This window comes from Aricia agestis, chromosome 3, assembly GCF_905147365.1.
Source record: "Aricia agestis chromosome 3, ilAriAges1.1, whole genome shotgun sequence".
Taxonomy (NCBI): domain Eukaryota; kingdom Metazoa; phylum Arthropoda; class Insecta; order Lepidoptera; family Lycaenidae; genus Aricia; species Aricia agestis.
The window spans coordinates 8,178,317-8,193,253 of record NC_056408.1 but is presented as its reverse complement, the minus strand read 5'-3'; the positions used below and the strand labels follow the sequence as shown (position 1 = coordinate 8,193,253).

Genomic DNA, 14,937 nt, shown 5'->3' with positions numbered 1-14,937 from the left:
GGTATTGATAGATTTTCCGAGGCGTATGTCATAAAATGTGTCATCATTTAAATGGCTTATAAAGACATTACTTAAAACTTGATATGACAACCTTTGATTATAGACTATAATCAAAGATGACAACTTCACGACTTGAAAATCGGACCGATCAAATTAAATTTGAATTCAATGTTTTGGACTTTAATGAACTTTTGGGTTCATTGCAAGTATTAGGACTAATACTTAGACTTTAGAGTTAGGATGTTGATTTGTCCTTTTCCACGACTTTACCAGAAAGAGTTACAATATTGAATATTTCAGTTTTAAAAAAATCCATTTCGTTTTCAAGCGACACTTAACGAGAGCAATAAATAATATAAAAATATTTAGCGACTCGTCTTTTGCTGTGTATTTTTGATACAAAATAAAAACAAACTATAAAAAATACAATATAGATAGTAGAGCGGATAACATCTACCATAAAATGAAAGAAGATATCGTGAAAAAAGATAAAGGTTCGACATCATAAGCGACGAGACACGATGCGCCGAGAACAGTTGCGACACGGTCGTGACTCCGTCGTGTAATGATCACGACCGTCCGTCACTTTGCCGCCATTGTGTGCACAGCTTTACGCTCGCTCTAGAATTTATATTGTGATCCTGGCTTTACGTTATAAAGCTTGTTTCATAATGTAAAGAGTAGTATAAAGCTGGTTCCACGATATAGATTCGAAATATCAGTATAAAACTAGTTCGCAGTGAGGAAAATAAATTCGCTTTCACAATATTATTAACTCGGCTTCATACTGCTCCGTATTAAATTCTTACTGTTCCTTCTAATGCTTCTTAATTTTGAATTCTGGATAATACTTTGATTTTCTCAAATTTCTTGTTGATGTTAGTATCGTTTTTTGTAGTGTATAAGTGTGTTAATCTAAGAGATAGTATTTGTAAGGGGCTCAATTATTAATATCTAAATACTGAACGTCACGTGACCGTCTTTACTACCTTCCATAATTGTTATTATGTCAATATTTTCGGGCTCACGGTTGCCATAGCAATAATTCAAACCAAAACAAGAAACCGGTTACAACCAGTCACAAATAATTATTAGGAAGTGTGCACAATGAGTTCAGTTTCCAATTTTATTGGTGGTCAAGTGTGTAGTGTAAAGTGACTGATAGGTATAATAATTATAACTCCCACACCGGTTTCGGTGACGGTGGCCGCGGTTTCATTGAAACCTGACCAGTTACGCAGGAGTAATTTTATAGTGCCCAAGTGTGTGCGCAGTACACAAGAGCGCTCTCTATTCCGTTTTCTCTCATAAGTCATAACCCAGTGGGACGGAAGACCGACAAGACTGGCGAGAGATCAGGCGTAGGACTGACTTTTTACATGCCCATCCGTCGCATGGATCATCTTACTTGTCAGACAATCAGGTGATCAGCCTGCATTGTTCTAACCAAACTTGGAAATAGCATGATTCCAACGCGGGAATGGAACCCACGTCCACGCTTTTAACCACTGTACCACGGAGGCATTCAATGATAGGTATGAAGACATATTGAGTACCTAGATGAAGTTGGTAACTATATGGAAACTGTCGTTTTCTTGCATAAAATATGGAGGATTTAAGACCGGGAAATTTATTTGAAATGAAAACAATGAGAATTCTATGTTTAGCCACAGAATATATATTAGTAGTGTTTAGCTAAATATATTAACTAGATGAAAAAGTAGGTAAGTTATAAAGTTTGTTCAAATTATGAGGGAGAAAATTAGTTATTGCTCTTATGTTTTAAAGTTCTAGTTACCCACTTCATCCACCCATGTCTTCGTATAAGACATTGAAGCATCACAAGAACGCGACGTTAGTTTCTAAATGACCAAGCAATTTCCATGTCAGCTCTGCACTAAATACCACTGATAGTGAAATTATACTTGTAATACAGTTAACTATTATAATAAAAGGCTGTTGACAGCTTTGCAACTTTGTAAGTTAATGTTTTCAAAATGGCCAAAAAGTGCTCTTCTGCAACTTTGTAAAGTTAAATGTTCTGTTTTTGTTTAAATTGTGTTCTCGTTAAATCGCAGTCAACTGATGGAAGCGTGATGCACGAGTTTTCCACGATTTCGAAATATCTATCGGTCTTATTGAGACATCAACTATTAACTTCTCTTTCCTGTCTCGAAAGAATTAACCATGAACATTCGATACAAAAATAATTACCACCTATGTGATATAAATTGATGTTAATTGTAAAGTTCATGCCATGTAAATTAAATTATTTAATTCGTACGAAAGAAAGAAGAAAATCTAAATTTTATGAAGGTACTAAATGTAAAAATTTCCTCAAGGCAACAATTACTGGTAGAGTTTTAAAGTAACAGAAAATATTTGACTTTGAATAACGATACCTAATTGCAAATTGAGTGATCAGTTTTGATGTGAAAATATAAATGATTCTTGCCTCTCGGTTCCAAAAGTTTATTATCTATTCACGTTTTGGTTAACTTTTAACACGTTAGCCAAAACAACTCTATTAGAAAGATTAACTCGAGTCAGTCAAGAAATCTCTAAAACTGGGCATAAGTGAAAATAAAGTGGCTATACTGTGTAGGCGTATATGAAATATTATGTGCACAAGCTCCAGTTTTTGAAAGCCTAATTGATTGCATCGACTTTATCGATATAATTTATGATGTAGATTGCATTAAGTTACACTATGTAATTCGAGTTTTATTGAACTTTAATACGTTACGCAAACCGGAAGGGGATCAATATGTGTAACTTGGTCAAAATCCAGATCTGCTTTACGTATATGGAAATAGGTGTTGTAACTCTTAATTGCATGTTTAAGGATTCTAGTGCATACAGAAGTGACCTAGATGACATAACTTCCTCCGCTGCCGAATGTTTTTAAACTTGCAAGTACTATTTTTAGCCTGTCAAAGCCAAGGCAAAGTCAGTCAAATTTCTTTCTGTGCGCAACACTGCAGCACCCATAATTTTTTCATTACCTTTATTATTATGAAAATCTTTCGATTGATCAAAATTATCTGTTCGGACATTACCAACAGAAACATTAACATAATTGCTAGTATTACGTTTGTCATTAGTGTACATATTTGTTCAGACCCTTGGCACACACTCAAATTTCTCTGCAACCGTTTTATCACGTTTTCGTCGTGTACTTTTTCTTCAAAAATGTTAAGAAAGCTCCATATAAAGTTACGCTTAATATGCCAAGATCCATCGAATCTCATGTACAGTTAAGCAGAGAGATTAAGAAGGAAATTATGACGGTAAACATTTTAAAGTTTAATAACGTCTTAAACGTTATTTAATGTATTAATTAAACTTTGTTGTAATTTTGTGTAATTAAGAATCACTTTCATCTTATCTCATTTTGCAACTCGAGACCGGGGCTCTTGCGAAACTGTTTTGTTTTGGTTCCCAGGTTTGTAGAAGAATTGTTGGCTTAAGGTTTAGTATTTGGGTGTTACCCTATATCGCGTAAAAGGTCGCAATCATATCGCGTTCTTATCAGTTTATCTGGTACTCGACGTTCCGTTTTGCCACATATTTTCTGTTACAATCAGTGCTCGGGTGGATTTCGTTCGGTTTGCATCTTAAAATGCCAGTTTTATTGTAATATTAATATCGCGTGAGGCATCGTTGGCTGTGCGATAGAAATTCTCATTATCTGTCCAAGTTACGATGCAAGACGGACGATTTTGTTTTGACTGTGCTCCGTTAGTTTGACTTCGGTATATTTAAAGTGCAATGTGAAATATCGACCTGTTTCTACGTTTTGCGTGTGATGTTGTGATTACTCACTTAAACGTGGGCTATTTTCTATTTAGGTGGTGTTTACTTCCCATTACGTTTGAAATTAAGTGTTCAAAAAGATTTACAATAGTAAAGTTCTTTGTTCTACTTATTTTATAGAGGAAAAGAGATTAATCTTTTGTGATTATTTCTTCCGGTATTTTATAAACAAATAAAATATTATTGCTAATGACCTCGTAGATGGTCGTTATGAATAATATGTAAAGTGTGCTTTGGTTGTCAATTATTTTTATTGTCACCATTATTATGAACATAGGTATGTGACTTCACATAAACTATTTACCGGTTCAATAGATAATTGTCTATTAGTATCGCTTGCTTAAGTATTGTGTTCGAACTTCGAAGGTCGTCTTAGCTATTGTTGAGTTATTACCATCGTTCGTATACACATCGTGATACCTTACATGTACAACGGTTACGTCACCTGTATTAACGGAGGCGGAGATTTTGTTTTTAATGTTTTTTTCTTAAATATTAAAAAAAAGTTTAAAAAATCAACACTCATTGATATTTCATAAATAAAGATTATGTAAATTTTAAAATATTCCGAATAACGTCTCACACAATGGTCAATCTTCATCAATATTGATAGATATTTATTAAAAAAACTAGCTCATTTCTAGTCGTAACTTTTGAATTTTAACCAAATAGCGGTAACAGGCAGTAAATGTCACATTCCTCCGGGCCATCCTTGACAAATTTGAATTTAGATAATCGATTGATATAGAAAATCGATCGGTCCGTCGCGCGGAACTGTAACATAACGTTTTTTGTGACTCACCATAGTTCATTCATGACTAGATTCTTTGTTAAATTTTAGTCTCATCATCCTCTTGTTAAGATAGTTATCTCATTTTGACATCTGCTATATCTTACAATGCATGTTTCTTTTCCCTGTATTTCTCTAAACTAACTTTCTTCTACGGCCATTATTCAATGTTCCAAAGTTGAACTACACTATCGAATGTCATGATCGTACATTTCCTTGGATGATAAGGCGCACAAATTGTTTACACGCCCTATTCTAGCACGTATAATGGACATAAATTATGTGTGCAACCTGTTTTAGTCATGTTATTGAACTGGTCATATCTTATCGTACGTAAATATTGCCTTTAGCTACATGTTCACGGCATTTTAAGACAGATCGTTAATATAAACAACGGATTTAACCCAAGAGTTTGTTAGGATTCTAATTATTAAAATCATATTAGTTATTAGTTATTACATATTATTTTATTTCTTATAGTTTAAACTTTCTTAACTACTATTTAACAAGAAGCTTCAATTTCACTATTCATTTCTTTCAAGAGAATGCGTCTGTTATCGATAAGATGCTATCATCGATTAATTGTCCATTGTTCACCTGCCTACTTCTCTACTACTCGTTCCAATTAATTTGCCCCATGTTAGGTTTCTCTTCCATCGAGCCCGTTACCTCACTTTAATTATATATTTTCTAAAACGAATCGGTATTCGAATTGAACTAATAGATTAAATTGAATACTAGTGGCCGGTCGGTTCTCTAATTAATGACATTTATCTTGCAAATTTTGTTTTCTCTATAACATCGTAATGAATTGCGATTTAACCGTTTTCACTTGAATTCAAACGTCAATGGACGTGGAAGCAATTAAAATTCTCAAAATGATCACTAAAATATCTTGATCTTGCGATAAATATGCAGATTAAAACACCAACACACAGAATAATAAATCAAATTAAAAGTAATATTGATGGTATACTAAACTATCTATATTCGCTATAATTAATTTGAAAGATTGTTTTTAAAGTGAGCACTTGAAATTGTGAAGATGGATCTCGAATTTTAAAACCAAAAGTGTTAGAATAATGAAAGACAAAAGACTAGAGGTGAAATTGAGTGTGCGTGGAGATGGGTCCCTAACTAGGAACAGTGCACGAAGTAGCACAAGAAGCAACCGTAGTAACCTGAGTAACAGTAGTTCTGCGCTGCCCGTGAGCGAGATATTCGCCATCGACCGATATGCCCCGCCGCAAAACCGGGCGTTCGCTATACTCGACAAGTATAGAAGACAACCGCAGCTAGAAGGATATCCGGCGCAAAGCCTTCAAGCGCTGGACCAGTATGAACAGCCGAGGAATATTTACGGCTTGAGACCGAGAGAAATTGAATTTACGCAGCCCTTACATCAGTATCCGCCCCGTTATCAGCCAGTGTATGTTGACACGGCGAATCTAGTGTATGGCACGCTACCACGGGCTGGTCGATATGGATACGAGGGGAATGTTCCCAATACGGGCAGCAATTCTATGCCGGGACGATCTTCGTTAAGACGCGTTCGAATCAGTGAACGACCGACGGTCTTTGGATATGGTATGTTGATTTGCCACTTCAAACGTTGATATAAGTAGCTATTATAGTAGGCTCTATGTTAGTGGGAATTGTTCATTACAATTGGCCCAATTTTATTGTTAGATCTTTTTATGATTTTAATTATAGCTTATGTCAAAATTGCCCAATTTTATGGAATGCTTGAGGCGTGAGAATTTTGATCGCGTCGTGTACAGATGCTGTCAAGCCCAGTGTATGATTTTCAAAGCTTTTAATAACACACCGGATTTGTCGGCGACTGTACTTCCTTTGTGGCTCATTCGACCTTTTGCCATGTGAAGAAAGGACGCATTAAGCTTTCTATTATCTAAAGCTCTTGAATTTCTATCACATGCATTATCGTTTCGATAAATCTACGGCAAATATAAAATCAGCATTGCTGATACATAGCCTAGAAAGTTACTTTGAATGGAAATCATATACGAACTACATTGTATATTTACTTAGCTATGACCTACAAATAATCTACTTTCAGCCACAAACTGTACAATATGTCTATGATTTATAACCTGCATCTAGCAAATGACTTATTGTTGGTGCAATTTGGTCCAGTGTTGTAACTATAGAGCGTAGACCCCAGCAGGTACAGATCTTGATACTTGTAATTTGAATACTGTAATTTCTATTGTGCGCAATTTTCTGCGGAGAGCACGAAAAGGGCTAACATAAATCTACGTCAAATCATTGTATGCGTTTGTTGCGGGAACTGCAATCTTATAAAGCCCGTCGAATCTTTGTTCAAAGGCTCAATTAATTTTGGTACGTTTGATTACAATCACTGAATAAAACAGTTTATGAAGGGTTTTTAAACGTGTCGTTGATAAGTTCAGTAGGTCGATATAGCAACCCTTCGAGGCCAACAATAGCACCAGCCGACCCGTATTATGCGCTCTAATGAGTCCCCAGCACCTATAACTGGACACGTTCGCTTGCCAGTCCAGCTATGGTCACTTTGAAATAAGCATCGAAAAAAAAAACAAAAAAGTAAAATAAAATGGCTATGACGAAGTCTGCCGTTCGCGGGATAATGTGTTCGATTATGGAGTTCACCTTCAAAGCAAGTAAGGGTTTAGAGATTATTTTTCACGTTCTTAGAATGTTTTGTTATTTGAAGTTATGGCATCGTATATTCAATACATGTTTACTTTACTTCTCTTTACTTAACCTAAGAATATTTTAGACAAATTCTTAACTGATTTTCAAATTCTGTCGAATCCACAAATTATGTCGAAATTAGGATTCTCCTCGTTTTAAATCTGAACTCATTCGCAAATTGGAAACAAAGAAATCCAAAAACAAGTACCGCTACGTATTTGTTATTCCACAAGTTCAGATGCTATCTTTTTGCGCTTAATATCGTGAACCCAAAACCAAACAGGTTTTCAAGGTTTATCGACTTCTTCCAAACAAAACACAAAAAATCAAACGAGATTCTTTCTTATAGGGTTAGACTAGATAATGATTTCAAAGGAGTAAAAATTGCTCTGGACCGCGTGGAATTCCTTGCGTCATGCTCATCGGATAATTTGAAGGATATAAAACGACATTTAAAAGTAAATAACAAAAGATTTATAGTTATCTAACTACGAATAATAAAAACTAAGGAATCGTAACTCCCATACTATTACCGTTTTAAATTTGGTTCGTTTTGATATGTCATGTAACGTCAGTCAAGGTCACCTAAATATTGCAAATATATTGAAATGTGTACCTAAGGCTGGCTTCTCACGGCGTGTGATATCACAAGCCGCGCCGCGCCGAGCCAGCTATTACGAGCGAGCACGAGCCACCCCTTCTCACGGCGCGTTATATCACAAGCCGCGCCACGCTGACAAACGTTCAAGTAAATTAAACTTTATTAACACGTTAATAGGATATAACTTTGCTCTAAGTCACTACGTTAAATAAGTAAATTTTAATGAAATGCAACTTTTTGCACTAGGCAACTAGGTTGCATTTCAATCTATGCCGCTAATTTTATTATATTAAGTTTAATTCCTTTATTTCGATAACAGATGCCGCTGCTTGGCGGCTACATCGCGCTATAGCTAGCACGAAGATATTTGTTATAGGTATAAGGTGATTAACTAGTATGTAAATATTTCCATTCACACTCACTCTTGGTGTTGTAGAATTATCATGCCAGAGCGATTTTAGTCCCAGGGTAGCCGTACAGACGGATTTTGTGATGTTGTCCTCGAATAGAAGCGTCATTCTTCCACCAGTACAAGTGGAAACATAATAATAATAATTATTGTGAGTTTTAAAAGTAGCGGGGAACTGGGAAGGTTTTATTATTATTGTTCGGAATCGTACATCCTGCAAGCTTTCGTCATCATTCCACGCGAAAAACATACCAACATCAATCGATAGCCGCCAAGCAGCGGCATCTGTTATCAAATAAATGAATTACACTTAATTTAATAAAATTAGCGGCATAGATTGAAATGCAACCTAGTTGCCTAGTGAATAAAGTTGCATATCATTAAAATTTACTTATTTAACGAAGTGACTTAGAGCAAAATGCTATCTATTATCTTGTTAATAAAGTTTCATTTTACTTGAATTTTTGTCGGCGTGGCGCGGCTTGCGATAATACGCGCCGTGAGAAGGCACCATAAGGTACACTTTTTTGACAAGTATTGTGGAGCATGTTTTTTGACGGAGTTACTTTTCCTTAGTTTTTATTATTCGTAGTTATCTAATATATAAAATTCTCGTGTCACAGTTTTCGTTGCCATACTCCTCCGAAACGGCTTGACCGATTCTCATGAAATTTTGTGAGCATATTGAGTAGGTCTGAGAATCGGCCAACATCTATTTTTCATACCAAAAATTATTTATATGGCAAAACAACGTTTGCCGGGACAGCTAGTAGCTCTATAGATATAACTGTAAATCTTTCATAGTGTGTTAGAGTTGTTTTGGCCTTTTAAGCCTTTTCTAACGTATAAAGACAAAACATAACTATAACGTCTGTATTAATCGAAAATGTGTAGTGTGAATCTTTTTAAGGTAAACATTACATTAGTGCTTTACTATAACATCTAAGTTTATAGCTACAAAAGCTTTAACAAAGATGCATATTATCAACTTAATAGCCTTACGTAAGATCCAATCAATAGAACAAGAAATGTTTTCCGTTCAATATTATGTTGTTACCGTTATCAGATAGAAAGTACAGTTCTCCCGGCACTGATCAAGCTAAATAGTAACCCTTCATTTGTACGAGAGCTTTTTTAACGCGCTATCTATCTCGAAATAAATCACTCGCGCCTATGATTAGATTTGACGTTTCCTGGAAAGGTGCTTGTGAATTTTGGTAACCGCATTTGGACTTCTCAAATGTCTGTAGCTCAGAGCAGTTTAACGAATTTCTTATGTTTGTAGAGTTATCTCTATATCAGAGTTAAAAGATTTTTGTGGTGTCGATAATTTAACTATGTTTAAAAAATGTTGATCACCAAATTGTCGTTTTTTATGCGGCTTTATATGGGCTCATAATGGACAAATACAATCGATCATGAATATTTACAGGCGCATCTTGGTCTATGAATTAAAAAAGTTGCGCTATCATGGCTGCAGAGCCTTTAAATTTTTACGCTCGTGTAAATGAGGTCTGTTACAGACGAGTTTGGGATGCACGAAGGCTGAACTCGTGCACTGATGGCCGATAGGGCACGATCGCAAAGGTGAACCCGCTCTCGGAACGTTATTCCATTTTAATTTGGAGTCAGGTTCATATTTGCTTTCGGGTAACGAAAGGTCGTCCACGTAACTAGTCGTGGGACAGCATTTCCCCGGCTATCCTTTCAACACATTTTTGCAAATTGTAAATGACGGAAGTTCTGTTACTGTCGCTTAGTATAAGTTAGCAGAGGCGGCACATCCGTATTCCGGATAAGCTATTCGTTAGAATATACTGATATAAAGCGTTTGTGCGATGGTTTTGTTCTTTTTTTCTTCAAATATTATCATTTTTATTTCTTGCTCTATTATCTACAGGATGTAGAGTATGATACGTAATAAATAATAATTATATTGATCTAGAATCTAGTCAAAAATATTGTAGTGAGTAGTTAAGTTTTAACGTAGAGATAATATTATGCGAGGAATGATATTGTAATTTTTTTTAATGAAATAAGGGGGCAAACGAGCAAACGGGTCACCTGATGGAAAGCAACTTCCGTCGCCCATGGACACCCGCAGCATCAGAAGAGCTGCAAGTGCGTTGCCGGCCTTTTAAGAGGGAATGGGGTAGGGAAGGGAAGGGGATAGGGGAAGGTAGGGAAGGGAATAGGGTAGGGGATTGGGCCTCCGGTAAACTCACTCGGCGAAACACAGCGCAAGCGCTGTTTCACGCCGGTTTTCTGTGAGAACGTGGTATTTCTCCGGTCGAGCCGGCCCATTCGTGCCGAAGCATGGCTCTCCCACGTATGAATTTAAATTATAATTTAAATAATTATGCAGAAAAGTTAACAGTCTGTTTTATTCATCAAACGTTGATATAATATCTACTTACTGATAATTTTGGTTTACCACACAAAATATCATAATCTTTAACTGTTTTATATTATTTTGCACATTAGAGTTTTTATGACAAAAAAATAAGAAAATAATTGCTATGGTCCAAACTTGGAATCTCGTGAACGGTAATGTACACTCGTGTAGAAAACAGACTATCATGGCTAGTAAATCAAATTTGATTATACGTCACTTAAGTCTTTATTATACGAATTAGCGTGCTGTCAATCATAGACGTGAACGTAAATTAACAGACTCCACTTTCGAAGCGGAATGTCATAGAGTAATGTTAGACGTGCCATTAAGTTGATTATAAAAAAAAAAACTCTCGCTGATCGTAATTACAGTGTAATTTGCCGTGTTTTCTTAAGCGTGCGTCTCTAAAACGTTCCTGCTACCGCGTTACTTTATCTGATCACTGATGTGATACTTTTCGTTCCGACCGTACGTTGATGTTATCTAGAATATTCTGTTATCATATTGCACATTGGTATTTTATCTGCGGAGTTATCAGAGCTCGCCTCTCCGTGCCTTTTGTAGCGGACCTTTCTCTAATTATTCCATTTGTACCAATCTCGCCGTAATATTTCTACGCTAGAATTTCTCCTCTGTTTTCATGTCAGTCGGTAGCCGCATAAGAATTTGCTAATCAACTCAGGGAGTTATTAAGTACAGACTTCAGCAAAAGTGTAACTTAATACACTTATCCCTTTATATCAATTTTTTTCAACTGAATTCCTCGATAATTATCTTGAATTAACAAACGGGTTTTGAGTGCATACGTCGACACCCAATGCACTCAAACCAGCTTAAAATGAAATAAAACAGGTGACATAGAATAATAAAATATTTTTATTATTTCTAGAGTCTTCATGAACATTTACATAATGATATTAAAGAGCTATCCTAAATATGACTCTAGTGAAAAATGCATTATTTTTAATGAAAATTTAATCTTTCCAATAAACTTGAAAAATAACCATTAATCGTTTGACCACAAATCGGAAGGCCAATAATATGTTTGACATTAACGCTGGTGTCGACGATTGTACCTTGTGGTTTCATGCACGGCGCGGGAACGGATCTTGAAAGTGAACCTGTGAAATGAGTTATTCAAGCACGTCCATTATATGATACCTCAATACGGATGGACTTTTGTACCCAGATTGTATTATTTAATGCCACATTGAAGCAGCTTTGTTCCTTGTGCGATCCAGTACGTTTACTAGCATACAGCAATATACAATTCTCATATACTTCAGATTATCTAGCAACTTAGTATTAATTATATAATATAGTTTAAACAACTGATCAACTTTATCTATGCGAATACTATTTTGTTGTTTGATAGGAAGCGGTTTGGATCGAAAAGGGAACGAGCTGAATTAATGCTGCATTACTAGAATCACAGTTCTGTCTACAAACTCTATTAAGAGCCCATATGACCCTAACTTGACTACATACATTAACCTAGATCTCAAAATCTGTAAGGTCTAGAAAACTGATTTTTTGACACAAGTAACTTCAGTTCATAAAGATTAAATGCTCAAGACGAAAACACGATTACTCAATAAATGCTCGATAGTTTCTTTTTTACAAAAAACCTTGTTTTAGACACATTTTTGCTTGGATCTTCGAAGTTTGCTGACTTTTCTTTAATATTTTTTAATATCTAAAAAGGCATTGATAAAACCTAAATTTGCTCAAAACACTTTTTTCATAATCATTATAGTTCGTCTTTTATTCAAGTAAAACTAACTCGGCGATGATTCCGCGCCGTCCTTTTTCACCTGGCATATGAAAGACGGGCGTGAGTGTGAAGAGAGAAGGACGATGTTTGATTTTTAGAGTCAGGTGAGCTCTTAAGCTATTCTACCTCTAACATGACTTAACGTCGACGACAATTTTCATTATCAAAAACTTCGACTCAATTTACAAACTTTGTAAACAATGCTCGAAGCTGCATTAATGTTGCATAAAATAGTAGAATTGAAGTACTACCATTTACGATTCTTGAAATATTGGAGCTTACATCCTACATTCTCTTTAGGCTGGTTCTAGCAGCCTCGGGGTTCTTTAACGCGATATTTTAAATCAAACTCCGATAGATTAATTGCATAATCTTATCTACTAGATTCATGTGACTTATTAGTCATTAAAACTATATTTCTATGTATTTAAACTCTCTTTTTTCATTTAGTAAAAGTGGAGTGGACAAAGATAGAAAATGATTTCGTACAATATTATGTACTGACCTCTGACAGTCACAACTCAGATCCTTACGCCTTTATCTCCTGATTACCTTTCATTTCATTGAGCACAAAAAATATTTTCATTATACAATCTAATCTTTTTTATAACATAAATATAGCATAATCTTTACGGTTCCATTACGATGGTAGTATAAATATGCCGAAATGACCCTACCTGTACCTCTACCTTTCACCTCATTTGTATGGCGCGCACGTTAATGTCATCGCAGACATAAATAATGATCTCGGTTACATCGTGTATTTAGCTTTTTGTATCATTCATCACTACCATGTCAACATGACAAATTAACATGTTTTGACTCTGTGACGGATTAATTGATAAGTTACAGCTCTATGGGGAACAGCTCTCGATATTCAACGTGATCTAATCCCTCTGATATTAATCGAGTGTTTAGTAAGGCATATCACTTAATTATCCATCGCGATTAGTATTTGCTATATAAACCGCCACATTGTAAAATGTCGCTCGATAGACAGCTGCTTCACATTGATGTCATCTTACTAGGATCATTTGCACTTGGTTGACATTGTCATGGGATGGTGGTGTGACATGTGAGTGTCTTTGTACGCAATACTGTCAAATAAGTGACACTTTACAAGGCGGTGCTATAAGGTTCTGATGGTCTGGATGTATGTAGCCAATTTGTGAATTTTGGGTAGAGTAATTTTAATCGACAATTTTGAAAACCTTTAATTAGTTTTGTCCCTTTGGCTTCACAAAAAGTAGGAACGAAACCTCCGAATAAGCTTCTATAAGGAGATGAAACAGACACTTAAGGCCAGTTTCGCCACTTTCTGATAAGGTACCGAATAGGCTATTCACAGTTTTTTTGACAGATTCTCCATACTTCATCTGTCAATTTGAGTGGTGGATAGCCTATTCGGCACTTATCAGGAAGTGCTGAAACAGGCCCTCACTCTACTAACGCACCTATTAATAAACCTAGTGCAGCATCATTAATCCTCGGAACAGATAACAGTTCGTTATACAGTAGGCCATTTGCATTTCCGATTTCTCTGCCGATGTGAGCCAGCCGTCCTCCCACGGCGCAAAAATATCCCCACGAGACCCGTTATGTGCAATTGAAATACTAACAAGGAGGTAGAAACTGAAACTCAAAATGTTTTTATTCAGAATATTTTGTTACAAATATTTTCTGATCGTTGTTACTACTGGTGCCTACCATTATAAGGTACCACCAATAGGTATAGCTTTTTAATCCCTCGATCGTGGATTCCTGAAAATCTATTGTTTTCGCGGTCGAATTTGACCTCTTGGGAGTTGAAGTAAGCGTCAACCATATTTTAAGTGGGGCTCGATGTTAAGATATTGTTAATAAGTAATTTGTCCATTACTATAATGACTACGGAAAAACGTAGCTTATTGACACCTAATTTGTTGGACCAGGAGTTTAGCCGCTACAAAAACACATACATTGATAGATGCATAAAATATATGCTGATAGCTGTATACATATAGCATAATATCTTTTCAGATTACTTGTATTCACTTAATAGTTAACTTATTATAACTATACAAGATGTAAAAAAAACTAAGTGATAATACTTAATAGGGGTGTATGTGTTCCTGACATAGAGTTTACTGTCAAAGTAGCAGCGCTGAAAGAGTAACCTTTTTTTTTTTTACTTTTGTATGGGAAAATGCATGACGCTGGGGCGCTTGCCCATACAAATCAGAAAAAATTGCTCGTTCAGCGCTGATACTTTCACAGTGAACTCTATGTCAGGAACACAAGTATTATCACTTAGTTTTGTTACAGCCTGTATAGATATGCCGTACGTGTTCGAGTTAGCTATTAGAAGGCAGTTTTCCCGTGCTTTTACTTATACTGCTGAATGCTATAAATGTTTTATGTAGATTATTAATTAAACTGCCTCGTATTAGAAAGCATAAATCGATCGGTTCCT

The 14,937-nt window shown here is 35.7% G+C and overlaps 1 protein-coding gene across 23 annotated transcripts in view; it reads left to right on the top strand.

Annotated features, from left to right (window-relative positions):
* Positions 1–14,937, top strand: part of LOC121725279 (protein lap4) — a 123,789-nt gene that overhangs the window by 69,711 nt on the left and 39,141 nt on the right. The gene's annotated exons all lie outside the window — the stretch shown is intronic.